This window comes from Manacus candei, unplaced genomic scaffold (genome assembly GCF_025592945.1).
Source record: "Manacus candei isolate 608988 ecotype Guabito, Panama unplaced genomic scaffold, ASM2559294v1 h1tg000159l, whole genome shotgun sequence".
Classification (NCBI taxonomy): domain Eukaryota; kingdom Metazoa; phylum Chordata; class Aves; order Passeriformes; family Pipridae; genus Manacus; species Manacus candei.
Window position 1 is genome coordinate 724,621 of NW_026138207.1, and position 21,389 is coordinate 746,009.

Below are 21,389 nucleotides of genomic sequence, written 5' to 3' on the forward strand. Positions count from 1 at the left end.
TTCCTTTGAGCAGTTTACCGAAGGAGAGGGGCAGACAATGACAGTCGAAACACGAAGCAGCAGCCCTTTGCGCCGTGCCCCGCGGGACCGGGTGAGCTGTGAGCATTGAGGGTGCGTGCTGCAGAGGGAGGTAGAGGGGTGCCAGAGGGGTTCGACGCGGTGTTCGGTGAGGTGCGGGTCCGACGTGCTTGCCCTAGACCGCCCCGGCAGGTACCGGGGCGGGGCGGTGCAGGGAGAGCCGCCCCCGGCTGCCCCGGCGCTGCCGGCGGCTGGGCATCGCATCGCGGGGAGGCGGCGGTGAGGGGAGGGCGGGGAGGAGTGTTCGGGGAGGCGGAGGCGGCTCGGCAAGGCTCGGCTCGGCACGGCACGGCTCGGCAAGGCAAAGAAAGACCCCCGAGAGAAAGTGGAAGTGTGCCTCGCCCCGCCGCGGCCGCCTGCCCGGCACCGGCGGAGAGGCGGCCCCGCCGCCTCGGACTCGGACTGCTGCTGAGACCGCATCCCCCCGAGGTGAGTGCTGAACTCGGGCAGGGCAGGGACGGGACAGCGGGGTGCCCGGCAGGCGAGCACCGCAGCGGGGCTGCCTCTCGGGTCTCCAGCGTCGGGATGTGGATGATGAGGAGGCACGTTGTGCGGAGGGGTTTCGCTGGTGGTCTCTGTGTGTATTGGGGGGAGTGAGGAGGGTGGTGGTGTGTGTGTGCGTGCTTTTTCTTCTGTTCGTGTTCCTTTTTGTCCGAGTGTCCGTGCCCTGCCCATGGCCAGCGGCCCCGCAGCCTGGCGCCAGCCCTGGTGGGCTCTGCCCAGAGGGAGGCAGGAGCCGCCCGCTCTCCTGCTGGGGAGCGAGAGAGGGAAATACGGTGGGTCAGTGAGGTGCTGGGCTCTGCCCGCTCTCATTGTGTGCAGAGGTGAGAACACTAACCCAGGCTCTGTCAGATGAGCACTTTTCCTTAAAGGAGCCCCTTTGTGGACACGCCGTTGCCCTTCCCGAGCCCCCCGTTTGGGGCGGAGAGATTGCCGTGAGCTGGTGGAAATCAGTGCTGACAGGCAGCTGGGTGGCGATTTTCTGATAAACGTTTTCTTTCATTGGTAGTGTCAGTCGGTTAAATCCCAGTGTTTTGTGGGAGTGTGCCTACCGAATGGGTGACAGAAGGACTTCAGAGCAATGTTAGTAATGTTCACGCTCGTTTCCAGCACCAGCTCGCCTCAGGTGGCTCCTGAACCCCTGTACCGCTGTGCCGGGCTGGAGCGCTCTCTGCGCCCGAGTTTCGCAATTGGTAACTTGCATCTATGAGGTTGGATACCAAAATGCCTGGCTTTACACCCGGGCTGGGCTTGCTGGCCGTGGGACCCTGCTCTGGAGGCTTGCTCTGGAGAAATACGATTTTTCCTTCCCTCCGGAAAGATAGGGAATAGTGTGTCAGGATAATCCCATGTGTTTCAGAAAGGGGGTTATGATGCAATTTAGGTGTTTGCACAGTGAGTTTAGGAACTTTCGTCTCCTGCTGTGGGCTGTTTCTGGGCAGAACCTCAGGCAGAGCATGGTTTCTCGGCTCCTGTTCCCACAACTTTATAAGAGACTATTCTCTTGAGCTTTCTATTCTCCATGTATTCTGCTTATGGAATCCTGGCTAGACTCACTATAATCACTACCAAAAATGAGAGGGCAGTGCTGAAGTAGTAGCTTATTACGTGATGTTTTATTTTGGAAATGATTTTGTGGGTGTAAAAACATTTTCGACTTCATTGCCAGCATCTGAGATGTGACCTGAGGGTAAAAAAAAAAAAAAAAAAGGCATAGTACATATATGTGTATATGTGTACAGTAGGTTCAAAGCGATGGGACAAGTTCTCTTGACTGGGCTATTGTTCGGAAACAGCAGGGGTGCCATTAAAAGTACTGGTGAAGACTGGGATTAGGGTGATTGGTAAGCAGAGCTCTGAACCATTGCAGTGATTTTGTGTTGTAGCAGCATTCAGAAATCCCAGCTGTAAATCACATTATACAAAGAGAAAGCCAGCGCCTGGCCTCAAGCGATGACACAGGTACAGCAAGCAATTTGTAAGAGGAAGGAATAGAGGGGAAGCCATTTGTCTAATATTACATAGGTTAAGCCAGAGCTCAAAGTTCCCAGACTGTAACTGGCTTTATATATTTTGTCTCTGTTATAAAACTTTTTCATTATGAATTGAACCTTTCCTGATTATGGAATAATTTTCTAAGTACTAGCAATAATGTTTGAGGTGTAGTATGCAGAACATGTATTTAATATGTAAAATGAATAAACATCAACAATTTTTGAAATGGAAGACCAAAATACTTCCAACTGGAAGGGTACAAAATTCTTTAAATAAACATTCCTAGGATATCATATATTCTGTAATTGTACAGTAGGAATTAAATGGAGCTTGAGTTGCTTGGAATTTGTAGTGTTTGAGGCAACTGACCATCATGATAACAGTGGTTTATTGTGCTACTTTGAAAGAGCTCTTGCATTTTATACTGATATTATGCTACTTTTAAGTAGTACGGTTATTTCAAACCAGGATAATGAGATGAAAAGCATTTGGCATACACCCGTGTAAAACAAGATTTTAGTGCTAAATTCAGAGCCTTTCTTGAAGGTATCTATAAAATACCATGGTTTTGCAGGGTGTCATACCAGGGAAAATAGACATCTAGGTTAAAGCTGTCTTAAGAAATTTTTGTCATGAAATGACAGTCAGAGCAGCAGTTTCAACCACATTTTTCCTCTTTTGGAAGGGAATGGTTTCTTAGCTTAGACATGGAAGCTCTTACTAAGTCAACATGAGGTAAATGGCCATAATAAATGGGACACTTGAACGAGATGAATTACAGATTTGAACATGAGCCTCTTCTGTTTCACCAACAAATTATTTCAGAGTGATTTCTGTGTGTTTGTTTCACAAAAAAAAATACTTAAATTTGTAGTTTGAATATACATGTACACATATACACAGAGAGGGGTTTTTTGTTCAATTGTGAGATACAACAAACAACACTCTTCCAATCTGAATAATGCTTTTATTCAGATTTTCATGAACATGAATTCTTTTTTTGTGCAGTTCTATAAAAAGTGACAAAATAGCAAAATTCTCATTGGAGTTAAAAAAGCCACGACAAAAACAAAACAGAAAAATGCAACCCCAAACAAGCATCATGGTCCAAAGCCACTTTGTACAGTCTGTCAGTGCTATCTCAAGTTAATCTTGCGTGTTGGCTTTTTACAAAGTGAGGCAAACCTCACTTGCACATTCCCTGTTTTTTCCACTTCGTCTTCTTTCCCCTACTAACTGTTATTCAGGTAATTGTAGCTAATGAACATAGAAAAATGTTACAATCCTGCACAAAATTAGCAGTAATTGGGGATGCAGTTGATGATCTCCGGGAATGTTGTATTTTCACATGTTGGCAACAACAGCAGCTACTGGGGATACTTACCATTTTGTGGGCCAGACTTGCTGGTTTAAGACTCTGCCAAGTCTGTGTGAAATACAGTTTGTTGCATCTTTCTGAAAAAGATGACAAATAGTTTTTTGGCTTAGTAAGATGAAAGAAACAGCCTGGCAGGCAGCTCACTCTAACCTTTGCACTTACATTTGTTAATTTTCCCTAAGGTGTGTGTTTCATGTGGTGCTAAGCCTAGCTGTTAATTCATTTAGCTTCTTAGAGGCATTTCACAGCAATCAAATAGACATTAATATATGTGTGTATATGGCTATTTGCACAGCCTTTTTGTCGACTAGTTATTAATAAATAATTAATATTAATAATTAATTAATATTAATAATTAATAAATTATCAATAAACTTACACATGCCTGTAAGTGTATATATTCCTGGTCTGTCTTATCACATATGCAGAAGAGGGGAGTTGGATTATGAATTTTAGTTTTTATTACTTCTTTCTAAATGATCCACTTTAAAATAGCACTCTCCCTGATTCCTGGAAGTGCTAATGCAAACATTACATCTGTTTACTCAGGGAAAGATTTTTCTCTTCCCTGAAATATTTGGGATCATGAAGGCGAGCCATGCAAGTAAATGGTTTTAGAGGGGGTTGACTTAACTGTGATTTTTGGATCATACGTAGAGGAGTACCTGGTTAATTCCAGACATGCTAAATATGGCTTGTTCCTTTCTGAAATGAATGTGTGTCTAGGATAGGTATCAAATCTTAACTTCACTGGGCTCGAAAACATGGAAGAGCACATGCATCCCCAGCAGTGCAAGGCTGAGAGCTGTGTTGACTCAGAGATATTAGCTTGGCTAACACAGTGACTATTTATCTGGTCCTTCTAGGCTTAAGCCACTCTCATCTGAGTTGGTGGGAGAAAGAGTAAGTTCTGGATGAAAAATACAAATTTCTCCAGAATACCACATTTCTTGTAGCAGCTGAAAGGTATTTGAAGTTATTTTGTAAATCGTTTAAAGCTTTCTTTTTCCTCCCTCAGTGAAAATGGCTAAGTTGGCAAAGCTGGGTTTGTTGTGTGAATATATCTGGCAATGAACTGCTCAAAGATTTGTCAAAAGGAAATTGGGTAGTATGATTTCAGCCTGTAGTGAGATGCTAGAAGCTAACGTTGTCCCAGAGGTGTGCAAGGATTTCTTGCAGGTACCTAAGGTATGATGTAGCTGTGGCACAAGCATATGACTGAACCTCATCAGGCAGTAAAATCCAGGTGACAAAGATACTGCTTGGGGTTCAGAAGACATAGTAGTTTTTATGATGCTCAGTCTCAAACTGGGAGTGCAGTATTCCTTGCAAATAGAAATTCTGTTGTCACATGAAGCAGTATTCAGTGGATTTGATAAACTGATGTAAAGCATTTAAAAAAAAAAAAGGTTTTGCTTTCAATACCTAAAGATCTGTGCATCTAGTTTGCTAGGATCATGGATTATTTTGTTTTGAGGTTAGAATAAGGTACAAAATGTTTGGAAAGACTGACTGCAGGATGTGTGGAATGTCAATACAGTTGTGGAGTTTGTTTTGAAGCAGTTAAGTATGTTTCGGGTAAATGGACTATGAAGAAATCTTTGCTGTTTGTATTGCAGTAGTTTATTGTGGATCAATTCTCAGTTGAGATGCCTTCGTGTCAGGTGCTGTTTTATTTAGGTGTAATAAAACAAAAGCATCTATCCAACTGCATTTATCTTAATCTGAGAAATACCATGTCGGAGGAGGGAAGACCAGATAATTTTATATTTTTATAGTATCAGCAGCTAACTCCCATCACAGAAGCTTAATCTAAGCAAGTGCCCAAGATTCCTATGCAATCAAAAGAGAGAGATGAATGACAGTCTGGTGGTAGGTGTCTGAATGTAGAGTCCTGACTCTCTCTGCTATGCCAGTCTGCTTTGGGACCAAAGTGGAGGGATGTAGGTGTCCTTACCTGTACATGTGCAAGTCAAGTGAGGTCTCCAGCCTTCCTGAAGAAAGTACTGTCAGTGCATAACATTTCTCTGGCAGTGTCCTGGATGTCAGCTAGAAAGGGAATGTTTGTGCTCTTTGTCAGATCTGGATTGTAGATAAATATGCAATGTGCCCTAATTAGGAGTTTTATTTAAGGAACATTAGTGATTTAACACCCCAATCTAATTACTTTTAAGCTTCTTCCTAATTTTGCAATTAGTGCTGGAGCAAGACTTTTTATAGAAAATACACCCTTAAGGAAATCAGAACCACAGACTCCTAGTGGTTATAGAAAGCTTTATTTCTGTGACGTTCTGTAGATAATCTCTGTAAGAAATAGTAGTACTTTTACTTGGTGGCAAAGATAGAAAATGTGTCAAGTGTTTTCAAAAAACTATTGTAGTAAGTTCTTGCAACCTAAATGACTCTGACTTTAGAATGTGTATCTGTAGGATTAAATTCCACTCAGATATTACCTAGTGGAGAAAGCATGCTTTAATCACTTTATACCACAGTCATCTTTGGCCTTCAGTGGATGAAGAGGAGGAGACAGGGTGTAGCCAGAGTGTACTGGCTATGTGCTCATGTAGTTTATAGCAGCCAAGACAGCTTTTTATAAACATAGATGGTAAGGTGCAATTTGGAGCAGCCATAAGCCCATCAGAAATGTAGTGTGGCCTTACAAGGATAAAGCTGGTTTTGTAGCTTGTTTCCAGGTAATCCATGTAGTATGTTTCAGCTGGACAGAGAACCTGGTGGGGAATATCCTGGCCCATCAACCAGGCAGTCATAACAATTTTCTCCTCAGAGAAGGTCTCTCAAGTGCTCTCTCTGTTTCAATGAGCAGGCTTGCTATTTCCAGAGATTGATGAATTTGACTAATCCTTAGTACTGGAAGACAGTTCATGCTTTGCAGAGTTAAAACCTAATAATTTGTTTTCTTTAAATGCTAGTTTTTTAATGTTTTTGAAGATGAAGAGCTTTGTATCCAATCTGGAGTAATATAAGTAAGGTCTGGAGAGAGAGATCTGTTTATTTGTTAAATGAACGTAGCTGGAAAACAAACAAACAAGCTCTCAGGCTCGGAATACCTTTTTCCCTTATTGGACTGATGAATCAATTAAGAATTAAAGCTTATCACTTGTTTTTATTGCACATCAGTTGTAGTAGGCTTTTAAACTAATCTTTTGCTTATTTGTCTTTGTAAAAGAAAATGTTTCATCTGTAGACAGAGCTGCTGTGTGCTTGGGGGGCTCTGAGTGCCGACATGTGCATTTAATGCAAAGCAGTCGGAGTTGCTTCAGCATGCGAGATCGTGCCCTGGGCTCATGATTCCTCAGTCCTGTCACATCTCTTCCTTTCCCAGCAGGACATGCTCGTCTACATCCCAGTGTGCCAACACAGCCATATAAAGGAAAGGATATAAAAACACTGCAAGCTACTCTGCTCTGCTTCCACTTCCTACCGCAGATACTGTTTTGATGTCAAGTGGCCTGGTACTTCCTTGACCCCTTTCACTGTTCCTCACTGAATGTGTTTTAGCATCAAATAATTTGGCTGTCACTTTAGTCCCAGGTTCAAGTCTCCCGATTGTTCACACTGCATATGTGCTAATGAATTCAATATCCCTACCAGCAATAGAGAAGTAGTTCCTTCTGAAGAAGGGCGGGGGAAAAAAAGGCATTGTTGGCTGGCTAATTTGCTTCAAGGTCCGCTTTGGACGAACAGTATGGGCACAGACCCTGCCAAGTTTGGCTTCCTCTGCCTGGGACATTTCTCTAGCAATCTCCCAGGAGGTCTTCTGCCCTTAACTGCCCCCTCATGCCTGTGTTATAAAGAGCTTGGAAGCACTCCTGAGTGTCAGATCTGGCTGGGCTTTAATAAGAGACCCTGGCCCTGATGGTGGTCAAGTAGATGGTGACAGCATCAGTAGTTTTACTCCACTTCTGTATCAACTGAGATTTTGGTATTTAATCATCTTTTCTATGTTTACATATTCTTTCTCCCCCTGTGAAAGGAAATGTATGTACAAACAGCATACAGGAGGTGCAGGGTACCCTAATAGACAGCCATTGTCTTAAGACTAAGTGTTCCTCAGGGTGAGGAAGTCAAGCTAGTTCATGGTAACTTTCATTAACAGGGTGGAATTTTTATTTGTATGTTTTGTCTATTGTTGTAACTACTAACTAGGCTTTCTGAATTTATGCTTGCATTAATACTTATTTGTTGCAAATATTGCCGTTCAGAATCCTGAGGGTTTTGGTGGTTGTTTTTGTGGCTTTGTTTTGGTTTTGTGTTTTGTTTTTGTTTGTTTTTTTTTTTTTGGTTGTTGTTGTTGTTGTTGTTTGTTTGTTTCCTTCAAAAAGGTGAAATTTTATTCCTTGGTACAAGACTGGTAGCTTTTGCACTGGTAAAGGTTCTCCCTGTCCCCTGTCATATTCCTTCAACTTTTAGTCAAACAGAGGATGTTTGAGGTTGATGTTACATTTCCCTTAAAAAGATTTAATAGAAGGTGCTGGATTGGGGTAACTGTGCAGTTGTTGCAGAAAGAGGAATCCTGGGCACGCAAAGGGAGAGCCCACAGCAGCTGGGCAGCGTCATGCTGGCTGTGGCATTCACTGCTGCTGCCGAAGCAGTCCATGGGTCAGACGGAAGTTGTCTTCCAGTGGACCTGAATACTTGATCAGTAATTAATGTAGTTGCCAACAGTGCAAGAGGGCAGAGTGAGGTGGTTTTACTATGTTCTTTATATAGTTTTCCAAAAATGGAATACACCACTTTCAAACTGTCTTCTCATTATTAGTTTTAAATACAGCTACTGCAAGTGATGTCTGCTGGAATGAGCAGTCAAATGTCTTCATTGTTCCAGTGGTGACCTTTAATACATATAATAAGTGCCTGTCCCTGCTCTGAAAAACTTCCAGTCTATCAGATGAGAGAAGAGCAAGGGGAAATTAGGTAGTGTCCACAGGGACAAAAGAGGTAGCAAACATAATTGAAGTCAGAGGAGTTTCATTAGCTGAGAACATATTCCGTTCCTGGTTTTTTGTTTTATATAGTAAGCCATCATTAGACCAGCTAGGTCTTAATATTTTAACTACTGTAATTTAAATAAAATCCATAGGATTTTTAAAAAGTCAGTTCAGTGCCAGTAAGTAGGACTGAATTTCCCAGCAGTTCAAGAGCAAGGACCCTGGAAGCAGAGGAGGGAAGGAAAATGGTGGTCTACTTTTAAGGAACAAAGCCAATTACTCTCTTCAGATTGTCTGCACGTGTGTCAAGTCACACAAGGCCATACCCATTAATGAAACAGTGACCCACATGGTAGGTAAATTTGTCCTCCCTGGTTTGTGATGCATGATGAAGGTGATGGGCCATGGCAGTGTGCTGTAGCTGTTTGCAGCAGTTGTCTGGTCTAGAAGTCAAAGAAATGTGCACACAGATGAAGTCAAGTACCATAGGCCCTTTTGTTACCTACTCTTGGCTCTTCACTCAGTGCAGCATTCTCTTCTGCACTGGGGATGAGAATATTTGAGAGGCCAGTGTGAGGTGGTGGTGTGTGGCTGCACTGGTAGACTGGCTGTGTGCATTCCAGAAGGGTTATTTGTGCTGATTAAATAGGCTGGTATTTTGGAATGACTAAGGGTGGGCCTGGGTATCTTCCATGCTTAAATGTTAGCTGATCTTCTCAGAAAGAAAGGACAACAATGTTGTTGGCTGCTCTTGCAGCATATTTGCTGAAGTCACACTTATGGAGGAAAGGTTTCCTTGGGTTTTGGTTTTTTTTTTCAGTCCTGTTTGTGGGCTGAGAGGACATATGTGAATTCCTTCTTAGTTCAAACACACACAGTTCTCACACAGAGCCTGCTGCTTAGGATGCTTGGGAGAGGCACATCTAGCTCACAAAAGTTAGGACTCAAAGCCCTGTCTTGTTGGGGCTAGAAATGATTTTTGTAGTCTTCCTTGTATTGTTTCTGCATTTTTGTCTTCGTTCATTCTTGGTAAGACATTGGCAAGTCATGGATACCACTTATAAGAGTAAATAAGTGACAACTGTTATTTAGTGTCCTTTTATTGAAGATGTCTACTTTCACAAAAAGTTTAACAACCATAGAGGAAAGAAATCAGGGAATTTTATGAGGGAGTGGATCAAGCATAATACAGAATGCTGTTTTGCTTTTGTGTTTTAGCACAGAGCATGGCTGAGAACTCTGCTAACCTGGGAACCAGTGAGACTGAACAACTTGAAATACTTTATGTATAACTATAATACTATAACAGAGTTCAAATTGCTCTCAAAACCCTTCATTTATCCTTGCTAATTTAAAAAAGCTGCAGATTGTTTTATATTGACACTTGTTAAATTTTACCTAATATTTGACAGCTGAAATCTACACGTGCCATTTTCAGCTCCCATCTGGTGCTGCTACTGGCTACTGATGACCTTTCCTCTTCTCTTCCAAAGACATAATGATGCAGGAGTGAGTTAATAAGATATATTAAAGGAAAACAGGAAGAAAACCAATCCCATTCCTTACCACTCAGCCTTCATTTTGTGACTCCACTGACTGTTTTTGTGAAAATGCAGGAAGCCACCAGTTGTGGTTCTTCTGTTTCAAATGGCATTTTGATTCCTTTTCAAAACTGTTCTTTTAAATTACTATCATTACTACTGAAAACAAACAGTACTATCATTACTACTGAATAAAGGTTAAAGTGCCTATCAATACATCAAAAATACATGATTGCAACTGAGAAAAATGGTTAAACTTATTCCCTGTTAAATGCTTTTATAGTATAATTTTTAGTATTATCCCAGTGATCAACCTGGGATCAAAGAGTTCCTTAGATGAGTATGCTGTCTTTCTTCTTCGCCCACCTCCCTTAAATAGTGTGGCTTCTTCCTGCAGGGACTTAATGACAAATCATCTACAGTTAATTTGTTAGTGTCCTAAACAGTGCTGAGCAGAATATAGGTGTTCTCATTAGCTCTCTTATTGCCTGAGTGTCAGCACAAAACTCTTGAGGATCTGTTTGTAACATGAGTATGTCTTGATTTGCTTAATACACATTTTTATTCAATCATGGAGATGGCATTTAACTGTGCTCTGGCTTCCAAATCCTTGGTGAATTAGTCTTAAGTGACCAAAATCAACAAAAAATGTCTAAAGACTTACTGTGATTGATGTTTCTCTTTGCAGAGTGACTGGGTTTTAAAATAGTTGAAGGTTTGCTTAAACATCAGGCTACAGGGTTATTTACTGCTACGGGGAGAATTTCTGGTAGCTGTGCTCTATCAGCACACACTGTCTTGTGAAGTGTATTTTTTTATGTTTGTGGAGTTAATACTACTGTCACAGCAGTGCAGAGTAACTTACTCTTTGATGAAAGATTAATACTGTAACACTTTGGTTTTGTAACATTTGGTTGCCGATTTCTTTTGGATTTTGTTTAAAAAGTCTTCTCATGATGAACTGGTACTGAGATCTTACTTGTGTGTGTTAATCATGCTGGAGGATACAGAAAACTGCCTTTTTTGGGGGGAAGTGTGTAATCATGGGCATTGAAATTTGCTAGATATTGCTCATGATTCTCAAAGAATCAGGAATTAAGCACACTAATATCCTGGAGCTTCGTTCAAGTTTCCCTTGAAAAAGGAATCCAAAGAATGAGAATCCCTTAAATGGGCTGACATTCTTTGTTCGAAATACTACTTTCTTTATCTGTTTATTATCTCTACAAAGGGAAAGTAGATTCCTTTACTGTAACTAAGTTTTAAGGAGTTAACAAAATCTGGATTAATATCCCAGGGTTATCTAAGGAATTGTGTGTTTGTGTAATGGTAAAGATTGCTTTAAGTATTTTTCAAGGTAAAACTCGTAGTTTCACTGTGAATTGTGTATGTCCTGAGAAGGTGAGAGGACTGTGTGTTGAAATGGCCACTGACCCATGTTTAGTTAATGCATCCATACTGCATAAAGTTTGAGTATGTATTCAGGCTATATTTTACTTTAAAATAAAGGTATTTATAACACCGATATGACTACTGTACTCTGGGATACAGTTTGTCATCTTATCTCAGTTTTGGCCTGGGAATAGAGCAAGTGTGTGGCTTTTATTTTTGTTTAAATCACTACATAGGGCAACAGCACTTTGAGCCTTTGTGCTGCAGAAAATGAAAGCATAAGGAGTCTATATCTGTGACATGACAAACGGGGCCACCATTTCAGTCTTCCAAAGCATGGTAATAACGGAGTTAAATGCTGGACCACTCATACCCTGTCACAAAATTTAAAGTATTTTTTGGTGTAGGATACAGCTTCCTCCAGTGCTGCCCAGCCTCTTCCTAACTGTGGCAACACAGTTATGTGTTTTACCTCCTCAAACACTGAGAGGCCACAAAAGCCTAAGTATAATTCTCAAATGTATCAATATATTTTTATTGTGTGTGTTATCTGTGTGTATAAATGTGTGTGCATACATATGTTTGTGTGTACTGTAAAACCCCAAGTCTCCAACTACAAGCTCACCAAAGTGTTTTACTTTAAAAATACACAAGGCTCCAACAATATCCACACTCTGGACATATTAGAAGAGCCTTTGGTTCTTTTGACACTTTAAGAGAGAATGCAAAGGAGAAACGCTGCACACATTTTCTAAGGAGGTACTTTATTGGTAAACTTTAGGAAAAAAGAGATCTTGGCAAAAGTTTAAAGGGTAACATACAACCAAAACAAAGCATTCCACAAAGCATTGACTTAGCACATGCCAACCCATACAACTTAGCAAAATCCAACCCATTTGGTCCCAAGTTACCCAATATATTAAGAAAGGAGATTAACAGAAGAAGAAGGAACAACGAAAGAGAGAGAAAAAGAGAAGATCATAGTTACCACCGGCGTCCTGTGAGGGTCCAGCTTCCACGTGGCCAGGTGGAAGGTCTCCAGCACAGACTGAAAGAGATCACACGTTGCTGTTTTTACTGCTTTGTCCCCCCTGTGGCCGCTCCTCCCAGGCGGGACTCCTGGCCCAGTGGCTGCTCTAGGACAGGATGGGGAGAGGTGCTCCCACTGTGCCAGCCAAGCAGAGACTGGATTAAAGGTACCAGGGGGCGTGGTGTGGGTGTGCTCCCGGCTGCCTTTGACTGACAGCTGCTCTGGGGTTGCTCGGTGAGGCTACAGGGGCTGAGGTGTGGGGTAGGGCATTACCTCACCTCTGTGAAAATCGACCTGTCCCCCCCACACCCGCAGCTGAGTTGTTCCGAGCCAGTGCAGTAATCCAGTGTCTCACATGTACATATATGTACATGTCTGGAGAAGTCTGGAGACACACTATCTATAACACTGCCGATGCTTTTGAGAACGCACGCAGGATCGCTCTTGAGAAGAAAAGACAACGCAGAAAGATTCGTGCCTTGCAGAACATACCACCTAAGGAGTCTTTCTGCTGTGCCTTTTGCAACCAGAGGTACCTGTCTCGTATTGGTCTTTTTAGCCACCAGTGTGCTCGTAACAAACGTGGGTAAAGCCCTTCCCAAATCTTCGTTTGCGAAGCCTAGCCATGATGATGATGATGATGACATGTACATATATAGACGTCGTTTCTGATTAATATTTCCCAAGAAGCTGGAAGTCATCCTGTAATACAAATAAGTTTTCATCTTAATTTTAAGGAGGAGAGGGTTCCTAAAACTTAGCAAGAGTACCTTCAGCAGCTGAACTTCATAAAGTCTACATTTTTCTGGCAAGTTCAAAACCTGTAGCAGAAGGTACTTGCTCATGCAGTCTAGAAGATAAAGTGTTTTTTTGCATGAATGTTACCAGCTTGTTTCAAGAGCTGCAGCATTCAGTTAGACATGCTGCTTTATAAGGGAAAAAATAAAATCCTGTGCATGTACTTCAGCAATTTGTCATTGCTTTTCAAGCTTATTAACTTATAAGTAGCATTTAATGAGGATAACCACAAAGTAATTGATTTATAGAGTATGTTTATTGGTTCCCTAATGAATTTATGCATAAAATTTAGAGTTCCTCAATGAATATGTTAATCTATTTTTATATTTTGTATACATTTTGTTCTGTAAATAAACAAAAATATTTCTTCAAGGTCTTTATTCCAGGCTGCAGGTTGTCCGTATGAGTGCCCAGTTTAAGCTTAGTGTAGACTTTTCTCCAGTGGACCCACTGCACCCACAGCTGAGCCCCTCAGTCAGGCTGGTGGCACCTCTATGAAAATGTATTTAAGAAAGGGCAGTACACCACAGAGCAGAGTGGGGGAAAAAGGTGTGAGAAACAACCCTGTGAGCACCCAGGTCAGAGAAGAAGGGGGAGGAGGTGCACAGTGCCAGAGCAGATATTTCCCTGCAGCCTGTGACAGGAACAGTAGTGGAGCAGGTATTTCCCTGCTGCCCATGGAGAAACATGCCAAAGCAGAGAGCTACCCGGACTGCAGCCATGGATAAACCCACGTTGGAGCAGGCAGATACAGCCATAAGGAACTGCAACAAGTGGAGGGCCCATGTGGGACTTCAGCCTGCGGGAAGGACCCATGTTGGAGCATTTTTTAGAGAACTCATGCTGGATCATATGCAGAAAACTGAGGAGGAAGGAATGACATGGAAGAACTGGTTGTGGTCTATAGACCAACCAAAACCTGCATTTCCCCCATCTCCCTTAGAGGTAGGGGAAGGAATCAAGAGTTGTAATGAAGGAGGGAAATGGAGCCTGGAAAGAGGAGATGGATTAGTTTTTGTCTCTGTTTCTCAATGTTCTACCTTAATTTACAAATAATTAATTTTCCCCAAGTTATGCCTGTTTTATCCATGTTGGTAGTTGGTAAGTGATCTCCCTGTCTTTATCAGGATCTGTGATCTTCTCCATCTTCTTTTCTGCCTCTGGCCTGTTGTTGAGGAGGGATGAGAGAATGGCTAGATGGGTGCTTGAAAGCTGGCTGACATCAACCTTCAGCAACAACCTAGACAATAATTTGCATTTGGACTACCAGATCATAACTATAAAATCCTGTAATTCTGCAGCTGTAATCTATAATCAGATTATGAATCTCTAATAAATTTTATGGTTTGTGATCTACAATGTTTAAGAAAATAATAGGCTGCAGTGTATTCATATTTTTTCTTTTTCTAATTTTTACACACTTAATATTAAAAGTGCTGAATTCATGCTAGGATGCAATAATTCAACTCAGACTCACCTTTTAAAGAACTGATTGTACTAATTTGTGGTTGTAAGTGACATATTTAACCACAAGGCTCCTTCCTTTTGCCTTTTAGGTAGCTCACCATACTTCAACATAATTCAGTTAGTTATGCAAATTTAATTGAAAAAGGAATAAAATCATCTTAAGAATGTCATCATGGCTAGGCTTTGCGAACGAAGATTTGGGGAGAACTCTGCCAACATTTGCTACAAGCGTGTTGGTGGCTAAAAAGGCCAGTATGAGATAGACAGGGCAGGTTGCAAAAGGCACAGCAGAAAGACTCCTTAGGTGGTATCGGCAAGATACGATTCTTTCTGCATTGTCTTTTCTCCTCAAGAGTGACCCTGCGTGCGTTCTCAAAGGAAGCAGCAGCGTTACAGATGGTGTGTCTCCAGGCCTCCCGATTGGAGGCCAGAGTAGACCAGTTATGGTGATCAATATGGCCAAGGCTGAGATGTTGTTTCAGGGAGTCCTTGTATCTTCTCTTTGGGACTCCTCTTATGCGGCAGCCAGTGGCAAGTTCACCGTAGAGCAAGATCTTAGGGAGGCGGTGGTCCTTCATCCTTGAGATGTGCCCTACCCAGCGCAGTTGTGTTCTCATTAACATGACCTCTATACTTGTGACTGCTGCTTGTTCTAGAACAGACGTATTAGTCACATATAGAATGTATAGCAAAACTAAATGCATCGTGCCTATGATCACATGGCAAGAATAACCGTTTTAGTGCTTAAGGTGAAAAATTTATCAATTGGTAACATAAACTAATTAATGGCTGGTTTTGCAATGAAAATAATACTGAATCTTACCTCCAGATTGCAACCTCTGTAGGCCAAGTAGGACATGTAATCACTGGCACTGAATATAGTACGACTGAAATGCTCTTGCGTCTTTGTGGACATACGTGTTCATGGACATATGTGGACATACATGGACATCTTTTTCCCTTGAAGCAATGTGTTACTGCATATCCAAATTGTTTGAGAAATTGGCATGCAGCACTAAAACATTGTTCTGGAAAAAAGGATACCTCTTCCTTGATGTAGTCTGAGTTTTGAGACATTATCTGTAATGGTTTCAGAATAAATGGGGACCTCAGCTATGTGGTCAGAGAAGCATTTTCTCCAACCCTGTTTTTTGTACATATTGCAGCTAATACTTAATTATTCATCCTTTAAGGGGCATAATACCGATCTTGACTTAGTCTATTATGTTGTCTGTGAATATATGATATTAATTGAGTTTAGATTAATTTAATCTAAAAAGCACATTACTAGTGTAATTTATTCAGTATCTTCTTAACAAAGAAAATAGCATTTATTTAAAGTAATTCAAAAGAAGGAAAGACTTCTCCCTCATTAGATAAGATATCTGCAAAATCTTGGTTCTTCTCTAAGCACACAGAAGACTGGTTTGTCATTTAATGCCTTATTTTGTAGCAGTGTGGAAATACTGTTTTTTTAGTTGCAACTACTGTAACACAACAAATACAGTTAATTTCTGCAAAAGGACTTTATGAACTATTTCATAACCTATTATATGATAGAAAGTAGCAAGCAAAATTCACTAAAATTAGAATTAACTACCGAATTAAATGCTGTGGCAAAACTTCACTTGAGGGAAAAAGATCCCTTTTCTTGTAGGTACTAACATTCTAGAAAGCAGATATTAACATTTTAATACCACATTGCCCTCTCTTCCTGTCTTTCCTTCATGGAAAGCATTCCTCTGTACTGCATCATGTCTGCTGAAACTAGTGGAGTTGACAAAAATTGATGTGAACAATTGCAAACACCACAGACACAACTGCCTTTAACAGACTTAATGGCTTTGGCTCCTAGTGATAGCTCTCTCTGTTTTGCCCAGATTTTGTGAGCAATACAGTAAGCTGTACAGGTTTGCTTTAATGATTTTCTTTTTCACGTGTTCTCAGTTTGGATTCAAAGTAAATACTATTTGTATCATCTCTGCAAATCTAGAATGAATTACACTGTTCCTGGTATAATTTGGTTTAGCTCCAGGGTAAATCAATGCTGTTGTACCAATTTACAGAAGCAAAGGCAGCATCTCAAAAAGGCATTTACTGTAATGCTAATGTAATAAATAGTAGCATTTATTAGTAATAAATATAGTAATACTCTATATGAGAAATCTTGTAGAGGTGCACTGAAATTGAGTAAATATTTTCTTGTTATAAACTCTCAAATATTGTGTTTGGTTTCAAAGTATAAACATCCATTTGTAAGGAAAAACCCCTGTATCTTATGCGTACAGAATTAAGGTGGGGTCCTCCCTTCTGCCTTCCAGGTAGCTCACCATACTTTTACATAATTCACATTTAGAGCGTCAAATGTGGGAATTGTGGATTACTGCTTAGACACCTGTCTTTTTTTTTCACCCATGTGTTTTGGGGGTAAAAGAGAATAGAGAACTTATTAAAATAGGTTTGGGGGAGAGATGCCAAAATAATCTTATTACTGAAGCAGCAGGAATTTCATTCATAGATAAGATATCTAATCACCACCAAAGCCGTCATACCAGAAGACCTCAAAGAGAGAATTTTGGTTGTACTCTTCATGGGTGAGAAATTTTATCCTCAAAAAAGGATGCAAAGGTAAATATCTTAAAATATCTTGAAATACCATGGTTTGCAGTAAAATAACTGTCTTGTTTAAGTGAGAAACATGCATTAGAAAAACATCACTGAAAGTGGATCAATTGCCACTTCTTAAAAACAGAGTATACAAAAGAGGAACTGTGTCTGTTCTTCATTTGGTCTCCGCTTTGTTTCAGAAGTCACTGTTTCCTAAAATTTCCTTTCGTGTATACTTAAAACAGAAAATAGTGAAGTTCTCATTCAGGATTTGTGAGAATGAATAAATGCACTTAGTAAAAGCGTATGAGATTTCCTGTCTCTAGAACAGGCCTCTTAAGAACCACTCATCAGTCTTCTATCTGCATGTAAGCTCCAGTCTTTGAATTAATTTATTATTCACAGTTATTAGCAGTACATACTTGAAACCTGATTACATAGTAGCCAAAAAGACAATCTTACACTTCAACAGTGATGACTTTATCTGTCTAATGAAGGCAGAGTTGAATCTCAGCATGGATTTTAGCAGTACTGCTACCTCAGCATTTAAAGTGCTAGTCATTTAATCATATGTTCATCCTTGCAGTCCCTAAGTTAATAACTTTAAATTTTGAAGGATGCTTCTCTGTGTGTGTTATCTATGTATATTTAATATACATATATCTAGCATAGGGGTGTTATTCAGTTTGATTGCATGAGATGTTTTGCAGAAACTTTGAAAAAAAAAAAAATCCCTTTTTAGCTACCAGTTTTCTGAGGGCTTCTCAAGTAGTTTTCCCAGAAGCATTTGCTGTCTGTCTTTTGAAAGAACAAGTGTTGATCATGGATGCCATACCTGAGGGAAGACAGGGCTAGGTTGTATCAATGTTACTGATAAATCAAAAATGAGACACCCATGGCTGTTGCAGTATGTTGTACATACTCATGTTCATATTGTAATATGCAGTACAAAAGTATTAAGGACAGAGATGAACTGAACTTGTTTGGGTTACTTGTTGAACATTTGGAGAAATGTAATATTACCATTTTGCATACACTACAAGAGACTAAAAAGCAGAAAAAGAGAATTCTTCAGATAAGCAATCATTTTGTGCAGTACTCAAGAATAAATGAGAAAACCTATTGTATTTCCCCCCTTTTATGGGTTTGTTTTTTGTTCCCACTGATTTATGAAAATGTTGCTGTGAGATTTAAAGGAGACATTGTGCATGTGAGGCTTCTATGTGGAAACAGAGATAGTATTTGCAAGCTGATGAAATTTATTCGTCTGGATAGCCTAAGTGATGTGACCTGTCAAGGTAATGAATGAACTATTGTACTTAGGCAGGAATATTACAATGGCTACTGTATGCAGAGATGATGTTTCTTAAATTGAAAAACTGGTTTATTAATGGTGTTCTTATAAATACAGGACTAATCTAGGATTCTGCTACCGTGTTTAATTAACAGGTCAGCTATTAATGATTCATGCAGTTCAGATTGCAAAGTGAATGATGGTCAATTTTCCGCAGTGCTATGTTCACAGCTGTGAAAAGGTGGTTGCAAACCTCAGAAAGCTAATTCAGAAACATAGATCAATATTTGATTCTATCTTTTGCTGGTGTTAATTTAGGAGAAAGAGGTGTTCCCATATTCCTAACCTTGTTTATGATTTAAGCTTCCTGCTTATTTATTTGAAAATACTATTCTTTGCCAAAAAGACAGTTTAATCTGATATTTTTTTATCATGGGGAATTTCTTGAGAGTAAACAGTCCATTAAAATATATGTTGCTGCTCAAGTCTTGAAATTCATAAGTTACTTGGTACAAACCCAGGGATGGGTCTCCAGTTTTCCTGAGGAGAAGGGCATCTGTAGTTCTGGGAGCTCAGCTGTGTGCTCCCGCTTTAGGTGTCTGGAAGCTGTCCATCCAGACGCACACGTGAAGGCAGACAGCAGAAGTACTGGACTGTGACAGCCACAGCAGCAGACATGAGTGGCTGGAGTGTGATGTGTGACCCCTGTGGTATTGTCTTGAACCATATGTAGTGCAGCACAGATGGCAGAAGTGTGGAAAGGAAACCCGATGGGAAGTTTGACTGATTTATCTGCAATTGCCTCTTCTCCTTTTGTCTCGTCATTAGTGGTATACTGAGGAAATGGGACAATAAAGACACGCTTTGAGAGGGTATAATGGTCCAGCAGTGAAAAATGTTAATGAGGTGTTGGAAAAAAAGCTTTTGGGACTGGAGTGTTCGCATATCAATATATATTTCCTTTTCAATGGGAAAGGTTCCCTGATATTAATGGCCTGGCCATGATTTAATGAAAAAGGTGCTGTCTTTCAGCTCTAAACAGACATAAAATGGGAAGAGAAATGAGAAGAAAAATGTGATTGTTCTGTGTTTAAAGTATACATTAGTAGACTTTATGAGCTGTGAGTGTAGTGGACAAAAGGATGTATTAAGTGATATAAAATAGGTCCCAAGAGGTTAATTTAGTGCTTAGAGCCTAGGCAAAAAACCCCAAACCCTTTAAACTTGCATAGATTGCAAAATTTCCAGTCAAGTGATACAAAGGAAAAACAGCGAAACATTTGGAGGCCTGTGTGAAGTGCTGTTTATGCTGGAACTGCTGTTCAAGGCTGGTGCCTGGCCAGCTTTAGTCAGAGCAGACTAAAAGCTCTGACATTTGGCCAGAGCTCATTGTTGGGCATAGCTGAGATAATCTGAACTACTTTATCACTAGGTAGCTGATCCAATGAGCTGCTTTAGGGTCCTAAATATTGTAGTAGCCTCTAAAAGATCATCCTTTCCACTAGATTGGTTACCCATAGCTTAATATGACAGATACAGCTTCTTCTGCAAGGAAGGTAAGAGAGAAACTTTAAAATCCATTCAGTTAGCTGACTCTTTCATCATCTCCAGGGCCAGTCTGCACTGTCTGTCCTTGCAGAGCTAAGCTTATAGAAAACTATGTTCTCTCACTTTGCTGGGCCATATATGCAAGAACAAATGCATGATGGTGCAGAAGAGATGAGTTATTGCATGTCATGAAGTTACATATTTTATTTTCCTTGTTAATTTGTGATGGCATATGAGGACAAATTATTTAAAAGGGTTTTCCATAATAGTAGCTGTTTCTCTTCAGTATGGATTAAATTATTCTGGAGATCAGACACTGTTCTTATTTGGTTCCCTCGGATAGTAGTAGGAATTTTTTATTTTAAGTACCTGATCATGATGTGGCTATGCCTGTAACGAAGACCAAAATCATACGTTTTACTTGGGGAAAGGATCTGTAGCTGCCTTTCTTCCTTCTCTTTACCATTATACAACATATTAAAGAACTTGCATCCTTCAGGCTCTGTTCTCTTTTCCAAATATGGAGATGAGACTGTACCCTGGAGTAGATGTTTGAGCCACTTACATCCTTATGCTGCACAGAGGTGTGTGATGCTGCAGAACTCAGTTGATGGAGGGAGCAGGCTAAAGGGGAGAATACTTGCTACATGGTGCATTCAAATGTAATCTTCATTGTCATTCTGAGCATTGAATGGTTCAGCTAAGCATATGGAATTTGCAATGAAATGCTACCCAAAAGAGTCCATAAATGTTTTATGGTGCCTTGGTTGGTAAGAAATTTTTAAAGCAGAACATGCTGCCCTGTCTGTGCCTCCTGATCAACTGACAGACAAATAGAAATGGGTGCAGCTGCAGCAGCTTGTATTCTTATGGCTGTGAAGTGCTTGGATGCAGATTCGATCCAAAATAAAGCTGTCCCAGAGCAAGGTGCCACATAGAGTAACACAATATATGTGTATTAGGCTTCAGTCAAAGCATACCAACTCACCATGCTGGAAAATTATCTGACTAATGGTTTTAAAAGTTATTTTGCCCAAGTTAAATATGTACTAACTGAACATTGCTGACTCCAGCTCAAGTATCAGTTGATTTTTTAGGTTAGATCTGCCTTGTGAAAGGTGATGTTTTGTTGGCTGACTGGTTGCTTCCTTCCAATACTGGGTACCGCTGATTGGGAAGATGTGCAAGGGAGCTGAGTCCTCACTTTCCTTTCCCATTCTCTCAAATATGGAATAATAGAGATATAGGGCTAGAAAACTTGGAGAAATTCTGTACTTTATCTCCTTGCTCCAAAGAAATAATAATGTCATCT

General features: G+C 40.5%; 1 protein-coding gene across 1 annotated transcript in view; it reads left to right on the plus strand.

The window, feature by feature from the left end:
* The first annotated feature begins 314 nt into the window (after window positions 1-314).
* Window positions 315-21,389, plus strand: part of MYO16 (myosin XVI) — a 355,407-nt gene continuing 334,332 nt past the window's right edge. Inside the window, exon 1 of the mRNA XM_051772798.1 lies at window positions 315-507. The gene's annotated coding sequence lies outside the window, so the exon portion shown is untranslated. The remainder of the gene's footprint in view (window positions 508-21,389) is intronic.